General features: G+C 36.3%; 1 long non-coding RNA gene across 1 annotated transcript in view; it reads right to left on the bottom strand.

Moving 5' to 3' along the window:
- The window catches only part of LOC119247629 (uncharacterized), a 260,801-nt gene that overhangs the window by 24,528 nt on the left and 221,970 nt on the right, over positions 1 to 14,303 (bottom strand). The window lies entirely within an intron of this gene.

Here is a 14,303-nt window from a genome sequence, read left to right as displayed (position 1 = left end):
AAAATGGAAGAAATGATGTGCAAAAATAATTCTGCAAAACATTGAGGCCCAAAGAAGCATGGTATTGATTTCCATTAGGCCATAAGTTTGACACATATTAAGTATTTAATATTTGTGGAAATAAGTGATGGAGAAATAATTTTGTATTAATAAGTGATGAGTAAATGGCCTTCAGAAAACATACTCAGAAAATCTATCATGATTGTGTCCTCCAAAGCAAGTAGCTTAAAAAATATATTACTATGAAATTCAGCATTGTAGTATTACTTTGATAGTTCATAAACAAATATCAATGTAAGCTAAAAATCGCAACCCATGTTTTGTCAATCATTTCACTTTCCTCTTAAGATACTAACATTTTAATTAGTTCCATCAACACTACTTTCATATATGGCATAAAATTAGTGTAAAAGTTCCATTCAGCTAAAGCAGCTTAAAGAATCATCTTTCTCTCAGAATTTCCAATTTGTTTTGTTTTAGATGGAAGTGCATTAAAATGAACTTTTCTCAGGCATTTACTTTTATATATCCTCTAAAATATGAAGGGTAAAATATTTTCCAAACTAGTAATGACAGAAAAATTCAACTGAAGTTTGAAAATTCCTGACAAATATTTAAGTTCAAAAGTAACTGGCTACTCAATATAAATTCAAGGTTTGAAAAGAGTTTTAAATTTCTTACTTAAATGTTATCCCTATTTCCCTTGCACTTTTGGGCACAGAACTAGAGGTGAGGGCATCTTCTAAGCTTTAGTTATATGACTGCGATCAGGAATTAGCTGCTATATTTTTTCTAATTTTATGCCTATATTCATTTTGTCTGTTTTCCAAAACTCCAAGGGGTTCTGAGCGTATTTTTATATACATCCAATAAATAAACGTACTTATACCCTATTCTTGTATACACACAGTGGTTTAGTGTATGTGTGGATGATCAACAGGATAAATGTGGTTAGCTCAAGAAGAAAATCTGTGGTACTTTCATTTTCCAGACAGACTCTTCCAAATTATATCTAAAGATATAGTCTAAGAATAGAACATCATACTGCAATACAGCTGGAAGAAAAAAATTTAATTTCTCAATATGAAATACTTTTGTATATAAAATTACCCTTAAAGGGAAATGACAATGATAATGTATATTCTTAAAATGTTACATGGTGAATAATTTTTTTAATAAATTTATTTTTAAAGATTTATTTATGCATACAAGACCTGGGGTGCAGGACAGAGATGTGGGGGGGTGAGAGCTTTCACCAGAGACAGAGTGGGGAACAGAAGAGGCAGACTGACCGAAATACACTGCTGAGGAGAGCCGCGGGTAAGACAGGAGAGGTGTGCCTCGCCACGTGGGTTGCTCCCTGGCTGGCTGGGAATCGAACTCATGCTACAGAGGCTGCAGACTGCTCCATAGTACGGTGCTTAACCCCATGCACCACCAGGGAGGCTCCATGGTGAATAATTTAAAAAGCTGTCTAGCTGCAGAAGGAAGATCATATACATATATAATATACATACATATTATACATACAATATTTCTGATCTACTATCTAATTGTTAATAAGAGGTAAATTTGAGAATGTCAGTATATGTGAAATTTAAGTCTGTTTTATATATGATCACTTGTATATATTTCTTTATAGTGCAGTTTGATACTATGATTTCCAAAATTCCATGATTGTGATTTTAATTAGTACCTATATTTACTGTGACATGAAAATGACTCAGGTCCCTCAGACAATGGATCTGTTCTCTGTGTTAGTTGCCACATTGTTTCCATAAAATAGCTGTTTTCAGTGTGAAACAAAAGGTATACTATGATATGGTGGCTTAAAATGCCATTGTTCTCTTAGTCATCCCTCTTCCATAGAGGAACACTGTCATGTTTATAATCCTTATAATAGTTGAATGAAAAATAAATGACAACTACTTCAAGTCATCTAAGAATGGTGTTTTTTAAAAAAGGGGAATTTAATTACTTTGAAATCAAATATTTGAAATCAAAGCCTGCTGGGTTTTATCTGAATTTTTCCATTTAAAACACTATAGCATATATTATATTTTGAAAGTGGAACACCAACTAGATGAACTTATATGGAATATATTTATCTGCAAGTGACAGAGTACAAGAGTCCAATATTTCAGAACTACTACTGCATGTACATGAATTAAAAGTTATGTTGTGTTCTTTACGGTTGGCCTCTAGTCTTTTCCAAAGGAGGAATTATTTGGTTGCTATTAAAATAATGGTATTCTCAGCACTATAAAAATGCTCAGTGATTATTTTTAAATAATTGAGCTCCAACCCATGAGCTAAAAAAGTTGTTTTTGAGAATTTCACACACTGCTCTTCCAGACATGTTTGGATCAGCACCCAAGACTTTATTAATAGAGGACATATAAATACTGTTCATAGGGAATTTATTCACAACTGCATTCTGAGGAGCAACTAAAGTTTACCGTGGACACCAATGTTTTCCTTAAAGGTCTTTGGAATTTTATGTTCTACTTTGCTGATTTTTCAAGTAGAAAGAGGAGAATCTGGTACCAGAAATGTGTATTTGCTCCAAAAAAGACACTCAAAGAGATCTTGTGCCAGGAATGTCTCCCTCCAAAATATTTTCTTTGTTTTTGTTACCAAGTAGAATTCTCCAAAGGAAGTATTTCTTGGGGAAAAGAGGTAAAATTCCCACAAGAAATCCTGAGAGCTTTTCTTTTTACTTTCTTTTTATTCCTGTTTGTGGTAGAAAGTCATTAGATACTTCCTGAAAAGACAGTATTTTGTAATCTTTAAAAAAATCTGTAACTAGGACATTGTTGATAGTAGCTTTTCTGGTGCTATTTGAATTATTGCCTAAAAACCTTCAAAAGTTAACCATGTTGGGCCTCCCTGGTGATGCAGGAGTTAAAGACAAAGCTATCAAGCTATTGGCAGCCACTGCAGCATGAGTTCTATCCCCGGCCAGCCAGGAAGCTAACCCACATGGCTCAGCAGACCTCTCCTGACTCGCCTGCTGCTCCTCTCAGTAGTGTATTTCAGTAGACCTGCCTGTTGTGCTCCTCATTCTGGCTGGGTGAATCCGCTCATCCCCTTGCACCTTTGGCCTACACCCCAGTGCTGGTATGCATAAATAAATAAATCTTTAAAAAAAAGTTAACCATGGTTCCTCATTTTACTCCACCTGCTCCCAGATCATGCTATCAAAGAGGATTTAATAATTCTGACCCTGAAGAACTCAAACTCATCTCCCTTCTTTTCTTTCTATCTCTCCCAGCAGAGCCCCCAGACTTTTAAGAAAACTGGAGAAGTATGATGACACACTAAGTCTCTCTCTATAGTTCCAACTTGTTAGCTCCAACCACAAACCATGTAAGTTAAGGCAATGTTCAGTTTTACAGTTACTTTCAGGAAGTAATTCTGAGAATTAGCACTGAATAGATTAAGAAGCATTTTTTGTTTTGTTTTGATGGTTCAGTTAAGCAAATCTCAGAACTGAAACTGAGTCATCTATAAAAACTCAGGTTTTGCAGCAACGGTGCCACATCTGCCTCATTCATACCTATCAGCCATTTTTTCTGCCACACTTGAGGTCAGGGTCTCACCTTCTGGAACAAAGTGTAGGGGGGAGGGGGAGACACTTGTTGAAAATAAAGATCCTTGGGCCCCACCACTTGCAAGCTGAATCATAGTGTTGGGGGTTGGGCCATCATTGTGTTTTTATAGTTAGCTCCAAAGATGATTTTCATACATACTAGTGTTTGAAATCTGCACTGAGACAACTGAATTGATCTTTTAATTCACAATGGTGTTTTAAATATTTCATCTAATTTGTCTAAAATATCTTTGCTAAAGTAATCAAAAAAATCTTTCGATTGCTTATTTTCTCATGTATTTAGTAAAACGTCTAATTTTAGGGAATTCCAAAAGTGTAAACCTAGTTAAATTTTAAACTCAATTGCTGACTCCTAACACACCAAAAAACCTATGCTGAATTATTTCATATTTCTTAAATTGTCACGACCCTTGCCCTGCAAACTTTGTCCATTCAGTTGTCTCCTCCTTCTGAACCCTTCAAGTACAACTTAAATGCTCCCTCCTCTTTCAAACTTATCCTAATTCCTCTGATCAGATACAATCTATTTTTGAATTCTTCACACCCTTTATATTTATGTTAGAATGATATTTTGCCTGTGACACATGTGTGTCACCCTCCCTCTAGACTGCATAACCTCAAGGTAAAAAAAAAAAAAGTTATACAGTTAAAATTTAGTATTTGCTTGCCTAATAAGTGAAATGATTCATGTTTTGTTTTTGATCTTAGCAGAAATCATTTGAATGTCCTGTTGAATGCAATAATTAAGGTTGTATCAATTGTATACACCTCAGGTGAATAAATCTCGGGTACAAATTAGGCTTAAGAATTTCTCTTTTTTCATTCCGCCAATCACCTCATATTCAGGTATGCTGCCATTTATAGGAAATTTGGATTCCTATTTTTCTTCTCTGATAAACTCAATTATCACTTGGTATACTCTATTACAGGTGTTTCACTATAGTATTTTTAATATGTAAAGAGCAAAAAGGGAATTATTTACCAGACAACTCAGAATCAAAGGACCAAGAAATACATTCCATATTTTAATGGAAGAAGGTACAGTGAATTGTTATTGTACCAGCAAAATGTTTTTTGAATTCTGGTGGGGTAAAAACTCATGTTGATAAAATTCTTAGAGTTTTGCCTATGGTATGTTTCTCAATACAGATTATAAAGTGAAGTATGTAACTAGTTTTTTTTCTAATAAATTAGTTAGCAAAATATATCTTTTTGTAAATGTTGAATGAAAGTACTTTGGGAGTGGCTTTTTAGTTGCAGGGGAAAATGGACGTGACAGAATTGGTGGTCCACTGTAGAAGAGATTAATAAGAAATTACAGATTGTAAGGAGGAGGAAATGATATTGAATGAGCAGTGAAAAACACTAAGAAATAAAGAGGGAAGGAACACAACAGACTATGGAGGTGGACTATGGGTGATTTGGCAGCAGGTGCACTATGTTGGCAATATCTGAGGGGGATGGGGATGCTATAAAAATATCAACAACAATGTAAGCCAATATTTACCTCGGTTAAAGTTAAAAATATTTTAATGAAATTAATTACTAAGAGGAACAGATTTTTCTGTCAATCAACTTTTATAGATGAGGACTTTTCTATTCTGCACTGCTAATCAAAATTAAAAATGTTAGAAAACTTTCTCGAACTGAATAGGCATTTGATTCTTACATTTCCCTACTATCCTAATAAACCTAAAATATTAATCATAGTATATAATTTGAAGAACTGAGAGCTTCAAAGGAAGTTTTATAAAATAGATTAAAGAGGGCCTTCCTGGTGGCGCAGCGGTTGAGCACTGGGTTGCGAAGCTGCCCGCAGCCTCTGCGGCGCCGTTTCTATCCCCGGCTGCTCCGGCCACCTGAGGAGGGTCCCACATGGCGCGCAGACCTCTCCTGCGCCTGCTGCTACCCTTATCAGTGTACTTCGGTCCTTCTGCCTGCTCTGCTCCCCGCTCTGGCTCTGGTGCATTCTCTCACCCTCCCGCGCTTCTGACTGTACCCAGTGCATGTATAAACAAACAAACAAACAAACAAACAAAACATGCCTCTATTAAAATAAATAAATAAATAAATAAAATAGATTGAAGAGCTTTAGAAATAAGAAATTCAAAAAGAAAACATGTAAACATTTAACTTACTACAGAAACAAGCTTTTGATAATATTGAGCTTCAGGGTAAATTTTTAAAATTGATATTTATTAACATTTCTTTTCATTAAGGATAGAAATCTGGGAAGTGTGGGGAATAAGAGTCTATCATGGCATCAGTAAAAGGTATTTTTTATTGCTTGACAGAAGAAAAATTGTTGGGGACCAGACCTGAACATCTGGGTTCATGCCTGAAGCAGGTACTGAATGTTAGCTCCAGTGAAGGTTTCAAGTTTCCTATTGTGACGACTGAACCCTTCCCCCTGCTTGCTCCTTGTGGCTTGTTTGCATTGGTGGTCTCTCCTTGTTCGAGATAACGAGAGACCTCCCCCCTCTGAACCCTATATAACATTGTACACATTCCTGAATAAATGAGACTGGCGATGATCCTGGCTTTGTCTCCACTCCTCGCGTACCCATGTCCTATACCAAGCCCCTGCTTCCTCCCCCGGGTACCATGTTGATCTGCCCGGCTGGCCCAGACAAAAAAATAATATTCCCTATCCCTACTCATGGGTATGCTTCCAAATCATTTGTGATACCTGACAGTCAGTCTCGGACAAAGATTTAATTGGAAGCGAACCAGAAGATGGATCAGCCAGATCTCTACAACCCTCAAAATACAAACAATGCATATATCTATTAGTTTTCTATTTTGCTCTGTAACTTGTTGCCACAAATCTGCTATCTTACAGTTCTTCACAGATTGTCTCAGTCCTCTAGCTCACAAGATCAGTATCAGTGTCTGTACTAAAAGCAAGATGTCCTTACAATAACAACTGCTGGCATGGACGTGGAAGAACAGCAACTGTCATTGTTGGTGGGAATATAAAATGATAGAATCACTTTGAAAGATAGCTTTGAAGTTTCTTACAAGGTGAACATACAATTCCCCTAACTTATTTTTTTCTGTTACTTGTATCTATACCTTTTATTTTCAACATCTTTAATGAGATATAATTGAGACACAAAGAACTGCACAATTAAGTTATATTTTTATGAGTTTAGATACACTCAAACATCAATGATACCATCAGCACCATCAAGGTAAAGACATACCCAACATTTCACAGAATTTCACAACATTTCACACATTTCACACCAACAGTGTCCTGTTGTGGTTGCGTGTGTTTGTGTCTGTGTGTGTTAACAACATTTAACAAGTATTAGATAAGTTATCATTTAAGTCCTTTGATCACTTTTAACTTTTTTTTTTTTTTTGCTATTGAAATGTAAGAGTTCCTTACATATTTTGGAAATTAGCTGCTTATCAGTTATATGGTTTAGAAATATTTTTTCCCCATTCTGTAGGCTGCCTTTTCATTCTGCTAGTTAACTAGCACATTTCTCAAGTTTTTTCCAAACACTGAAGAACAGGAAATGCTTTCAAACTCATTTTAAAAGCTCAGTATCACCCTGATACCAAAGCCAGGGAGATACCAGGAGAAATGTAGAGTCCAACACCTTATGACATGGAAAAAAATCCTCAACCAAATACCAAGAAACAAAATTCAATTGCACATTCTAAGGATCGTACACCATGATCTAGAGGGATTAAATCTGGGATGCAAGGATAGTTCAACATACTCAAATCTATGTAATCTATCACATTAACAGAATGGAGACTAGAAACAACTTGATCTCAACAGATGTAGTGAAAGCATTTCACAAATTCAACACATTTCATGAGAAAAACACTCAACCAACTTAAGAAAAATTTAAAAATATACTGCAATATATTAAAGGTCACATATAATAAGCCTAAGTATAACATTATACTAAGTAGGGTCTCCCCGGTGGCACAGCGGGTTGAGCACAGCGCTGTGAAGCTGTCCACAGCCTCTGCCGTGTGAGTTCGATTCCTGGCCAGCCAGGAATCTGGCTCCCCATTCTGTCTCTGTTGAATCCTCTCACCCTCCCATGGCTCTGGCCTGTACCCCAGCTTCTGTATAAATAATAAATAAATCTTAAAAAAAAATTATTTAAAAAAAATTATACTTAGTAAAGCTGGATGTCAATGATGCCCACCTCCATCACTTCCATTCAGCTAAGTACCAGAAGTCCCATCAAAAAGTATTGGTAATAGATTTATGTATGCGTATGTCTACATAGCATCACTGTCCACAATTGCCAAGTCATGGAATCAACCCAGGTGCTCTTCAACACATGAATGGATAATGAAACTGTGGAATATATACTCAGAGGAGTACTACAAGGTATGAAAAAAGATGAAATTGTAGTATTTGGGACATAGTGGATGGACCTAAAAGTGATTATGCTAAGTGAAGTAAGTCAAAAAATGAAAAATATCAACAGTTTCACTGGTACTTGCAACATAAATAACAAAAAAAGCATACAAAGGCACAGCATAACAGGAATTAACCTTAAACTCAGTGAAAGAATATAATCATTACCAGAGGGGACAGTAGGCAGGGAAGATGGGATGGAAGAGGTAGACAGCTAGGCATTGGCACTGGTAGCTTAGTGGAGAGTGAGTGGAAGAGGTGGACATACGCGGGAGCAAAAATGTAATCACAAAAATTAAATAAAAAAATTTTAAAAAGTAACAAGTATAAGTAAAAGGCATCCACATTAGAAGGATCAAATAAAATTTTCTGTATGCAGGTGACATAACCCTATATATAGAAAATCCTAAAGAATCCTCCCACCAAAACAAACAAAAAAAAAAATTAGAACTAGTAAATGAATTCACTAAAATTACAGGGCACAAAATCAACATGCAAAAAGTTTCATTTCTACACATTAATGAATCATCCCAAAAGGAAATTAAGAAAATAATGCTATTTATATTATCAATAATACTAAAATACTTAGGATAAACTTAACTAAGCAGGTAGAAGGCCACTTATACACTGAAAACTACAAAATTGCTGAAATAAATTAAAAGAGACACAAATGGAAAGATCTCATTTTCAAGAGCTGGAAGACTTAGTATTATTAAAATGCCCATTATTAGCTAAAGCAATCTACAGATTCAATACAACTGTCATTAAAATCCCAATAGCATTTTATACAAACAGAATAAAAAAATCTTCAAATTAGTATGGAATCACAAAAAACCCAGAATAGTCAAAGCAATCTTAAGAACAAAGCTTTCTACATACCTCTTAATTTCAAATTTCATAATACAGTACATATATAGCATAGGTTACAGTAATTAAAAGTCTAGCACAGGCATAAGGAGAGATGAAGACAAATTAAACAGAATAGAATACCCAGAAATAATCTCATGCATGTACAATGAACTGATGTTTCACAAGGGTGCTAAGAACACTCAAGGGAAGGACAGTCTCATCAAATTTAAGTGGAAAACCAGGTATCAACACACAAAAAATGAAATTGGACCTCACTTTACACCATATCCAAAAATCAAATCAAAATAGTTTAAAGACTTAAATGTGAGGCCTGAAGTTGCAAAACTTCTAGAAGTTTTCTTCTAGCTCAGCTGGGTAACAGGGGTTATATCAGCAGTGATAAGACAAAGATACTACCTATACTCTTCAAAATATAATGAAATGGTCTTCAGTCCCAGAACCACAGTCTCATAATTAGAAAAAGCATCAGGCCACTTCACTGAACACTAGTCTCAGCTGCTAACCATCACTGGCCTTCAAACTCTCCTTTTGACTCTGTCTATATCACCCAATATCTTCACTGATGGAGACTGAACAAAAAGGATTAGCAATGATAGAAGAGAAAAACATACACTTTGCAGTTGCTTCGAAAGACAGTCACAAGCAGATATTTGTCAGTCCAGATTCCCCCAGAGCTCACCCTCACTTCTCAGGAAGGTTTCACCAGGGATAGAATAAATCCAAATTGATACATTTTGAGAACGGGAACTAAGCAGTGTGAATTTGTCTTGTGAGAAGTATAGCTTTGAACCTGTGATTGGCAGAAAATCAAAGGGTCTTGGATATTCTATTTTGTCACAGAACATTGCACCCCAACAGTTTTCTCTGGAGTTTCAAAAGCATGTTAGCGAAAACACAGATCAGAAAACAACACCTAAGCAAAAGTCTCTCACACTGAAATGGTAGTGAGGGCTGAGAATTTGGCTCCAGAAAATGTGGCCCAGGAGATTGTATCATACACTTGCTTTGCTTGGAAGAGGGAGGTAGTCGGTATATCGTTTTCTATTGCTATTGTAACAAAGTCTCATGAGTATGTTGGCTTACAATAATATAAATCATTTTACAGTTTTGGAGATCAGAAGTCCAAAATCAGTGTCACTAGGCCACAAGCGAGATGGAGGCTGACCCAAGTTCCTTCTACAAGTTCTATGACAGAACATATTTCCTGCCTTTTCCTGCTCTGGAGGCTGACTTCATTCTTAGACTTTTGGCAATTTTTTTCCTCCTTCAAAGCCAGCAACACTAGGTCAAAGCCTCTTCCCATGTACCTCTCAGATTCTCTGCAGCTGGGGAAAGCTCTGGGCTTGAGGAACTCGTGATTAGGCTGACCCCATCTGGATAACACAGGCTAGCCACATCATTTGAAAATCCTTAATTTTAATTACTTGTGCGATGTTCCTTTTGTCATGTAAAATAGCACCCTCTGGCTCTGATGAGGAGATCCAGGGCATCTTTAAGGGCATTCTAAGAACACACCTGAGACCTGTTGTCACATACATCTCTAGTTGTTTACTGATTATTATCCCCTCAATACATCTACAACACAGAATCTCCAAAACTAAAGCAATCTTCCACCAAATGGGAAGGGTGGCATTGGGGATAGGATACCTCCATCCAACAACAGAAGCCTGAAACTGGACATTAGTCTGTAATCCCTCATCAGAGTGAAAAACATGCTTATTTTAATACTTAAATAATTTTCCGATCTATCCCTCCTGTATCTGTACTAGTACCAACTACCATTGTGCATTTTTTATTCTCTTTGAAAGGAAGGACTTTTGACAAAGTGTCTAACATTTGCTAGCTGGTGAATCTACCCACGTAAATAAGGTGACACTGTTGTCTCCCTCAAAGGAATTTACAACCTAGCAGAGAAAGTACACACTGAGCAAATGTGTCATAAATGTCTTGGGATATTTCTAAGCTTCCTGATCATGCATCATGGTTCAGTTTTCAAAAACTGAAGGAAAAAGTTGTGAATTTTCAAAAAAAAAAAAAAAAAAAAAGACCAACAAGCAGGCTTACCTAAATTCTGTCAAGAGTAAGAACATTCTAATGTGTGTACTGTCTTTTTCCTGATTCTGGAGTGTAAATAAAGAAAATAAAATCGAAATTAGATGTAGAACTATGACAACTTACTTTCAAAACCTCAAGTTAAAATGGCTTTTAGGCCGCATCTTGAGCAATTACTATCCAAATATAGTTCAATTTCAGAGCTTAGGGCCCTACACTGGTAACAAAGCAGAATGCCTGGATATGTACATTTTTTAAAAGTACCCTTGAGTGTGTTGTACACAAGTAACATTAAGAAATTATTCAACCAACTTCACCTCACCAACGCTGGCTTCTATTTACAGTTTCTATTGTCTGCCAACATGCCTTGGCTCACAAACTTTCTCTAACATTAGGAAATTATTGAACCAATTTCAACTCACCAGTACGCACCTCATTTTCCAGCTGCTATAGGCTGTCCACATTCCTTCACGCATGACCTATTTCTATCTGCAAAGCTAAAAATGGCAGATGAAGCCCACCTCTCTGACTTGTTGGTAGACATCTCCCTCTCTCCCTGCTTTCTCCTCTCATGCCTCCTGCTGCTCTTCTCCCTCCAACCAGGAAAATTTCTCTGCTTTAAAGTCTCAAGTGATTAAATGGTCCAACCTGGATAATCCAGGTTAATTTTCTCTTTCAAGTACTTAACTTTAATCACCTGTTCAAATCCCCCTTTGCCCGGTACAGCAACACATTTAAAGTTTCCAAGAAATAGAATGTTGGCACCTTGGAAGAAAGGGGAACATTATTCTTCCCACCAAAATACACATTGGGTGCTGAGAACCCTTTCTTAGCTGATACACATTAGCACATTCTTTTTACCCAGGTGAAACAAGGAGATACTGAAAAGACTTTTACATGAAAGACATACTAAAAAGACTGTACATCCCTCAGCTTTTGATCCAGAATGGAGCCATAAGCTCAAAAGCAGAATATGTACCTTCCAATAGCCAACATGGGTCTCTAGTTTATAAAACAGTTAATGGCTAATAGTTTAGCTGTTGGTTCTTAGAGATGCTTAATAAGGCTATTAGACTATTATTTTTTTATTGTAGGATTCTCCAAAAAAAAATAACCAATACAATATACACAGATAGAAAAAAATTTTATGTGATTGGTTCATACAATTATGAAGATTGAGAAGTCCCATGATCTGCCTCTGCAAGCTAAACAGGACAACCATGGTGAGGTTCCAGTCCAAACCCTAAGGCATGAGCACCAGGGGTAATGGTAAAAGTCTTAGTGTCAGTCAAGTCTGAAAGTCCAAGAATCTGATATCTGAGAGCAAGAGAAGATAGATATCCTAATTCACACAGACAGCAAGTGTATCCTTCTTTCATTTCTTGTACTCAGACTTTTAATGGATTGGATGAATCCCACACACATTGATAAATATGGATCTTTTGTGTTCACTGTACCAATTCAAGTGCTAATCTCTCAGAAACACAGAAACCTCCAGAAAGGATGTTTACCAGCTATCTGAACATCCCTTAGCTCAGTCAAGATGACACATAAAAGTAACCATCACTGTTATCAAGTGTCTGTAGTGTGTTAAGGATCAGATAGAGATTATAGCTTGGGTAAAGAAGGAGATGCACACTCTAATTTGGATTACTATCTCTGTAATTATATCATACTGTCATCAATAGGAAGTCAAACATGAAGGGGTTTACATATAGTGCACAATTCTTATTTTAATATTATCTACTAAAGTAGATCACGATCAATTTTTAGAAGTCTGAAACTTACTTGCCTGTATTCTATTTGTGATGCTTTGTAGTTCTGTGGGAAGTTTAGCAACACACTAAGAAGTAATGGACTGAGATGTTGAACTTCAGATGTAGAAATTTTTCGTAAGGATGAGTAGCAGTATAGAGCACAGGAGAAAGAAATAAAAGGCATATGGACTAAGATCTACTTTATTTGTTAATTAACCACAGTTCCTTTTTAAACAAGAAAACTCTTGACATTTTGGATGTAAGATGCTATAATCAAAGCCACATAAATGGCAATGCAACAACAAGCCCAAAACAGACGACAACGGATGCACTTCGTGCTCTATACAAAGAGCTAAAACCCTTCACTCAGGAAACCCCAAAATGACATACTGTTTTCATCACACATGTGCCCTCAGAGATAAACAAATTCAGTGGAGATGTGCATTTGTTGAAAGACATTCATACTTTTCATTTGAACTTCTCTGCTCAGTGTTAAGACTAATTAAATCTATGTCGACTGGTTTCTATTGGAAGTTTCATGAGGCAAGCACTAAGACATGCATATACATTTGGTATAACTGTCTAGCACCAAAGCAAATTAAATTTGTATCTGTATTTTTCTGAATGAGGAGGTGCTCTGAAATAGGATTATGTTGCAAAAATAATGGCACTGAGCCCCAAATCTGACATTTTGCTACATAAAAAGTCAGTTGAGAGGTAGATTGCCATACCAATCCCAATTTGTTATAAGTCTCTCTGAACATTCTGAATGCCATCTAAAACACATTTGAAGAGAAGAATAAGTTACCCGGTTTATTAAACAAGACACCAGAAAATGTATCAGATATCCTTCTCAGAGCCAACTGGATTATCAGAAAATGCTGTTAGTAGTTCCTCATATAGTTCGGGAAAGAATTATGGATGTGGAGCTAGCTGAGACCTAAGAGTAGCAACAGTGGACATCAAACATCAGGCACAATTTATAAAGGAGATAGAACTCAGGTCTCTGAAAGGCTCCTGGTTGCTCAATTATCTGTCAGAGGGCTTATTATTCAAGCATCTCAGCAGGGATCCACTTCCCCCTACCACCCCCCATTATGTTTTTATTCCCAGAGGAGTAGAAACAAACAGAAACATCTTGCTTTTCTCTCTCCCTGAGCTCAAACACTCATGTGGCACACAAAATTGTAACATAGGATATTAGAAGGAAAAAAAAAAAAAACATTAAAAAAACTTAGTTGATAGAGCTGGACTGAGGTTCAGGAATAAGAGAGAAATCACAGTAAACTTACCCACTATAAACCTTCAACAGAATGCACATGCTTATTGAATTGTTATCCTAGTTCTAGACATGTTCCAAATCTATTCTTCTATATATTTACATATCCTATAGCAACCATTTGTTCACAAATTGAAATAATTGTTTTTCTCAATTTTTTCTATTTTTCCTATTTCTGTCACTTTTGCTATCATTCTTCCCAAGCTAGACACCTTCAAACCATCTTTTACTCTAAAGCAAAATGTTTGCTGGATTTTAAATTTCTTCTAGCTGTTGTTCAAATTTCCCTAGTTCAAAAGATAAACACATGCAATTTGCAGCAACATGGATGGCGCTGGA

This window comes from Talpa occidentalis, unplaced genomic scaffold (assembly GCF_014898055.3).
Source record: "Talpa occidentalis isolate TD23 unplaced genomic scaffold, MPIMG_talOcc4v2.1, whole genome shotgun sequence".
Classification (NCBI taxonomy): domain Eukaryota; kingdom Metazoa; phylum Chordata; class Mammalia; order Eulipotyphla; family Talpidae; genus Talpa; species Talpa occidentalis.
This window is presented reverse-complemented; position numbering and strand designations above follow the sequence as displayed.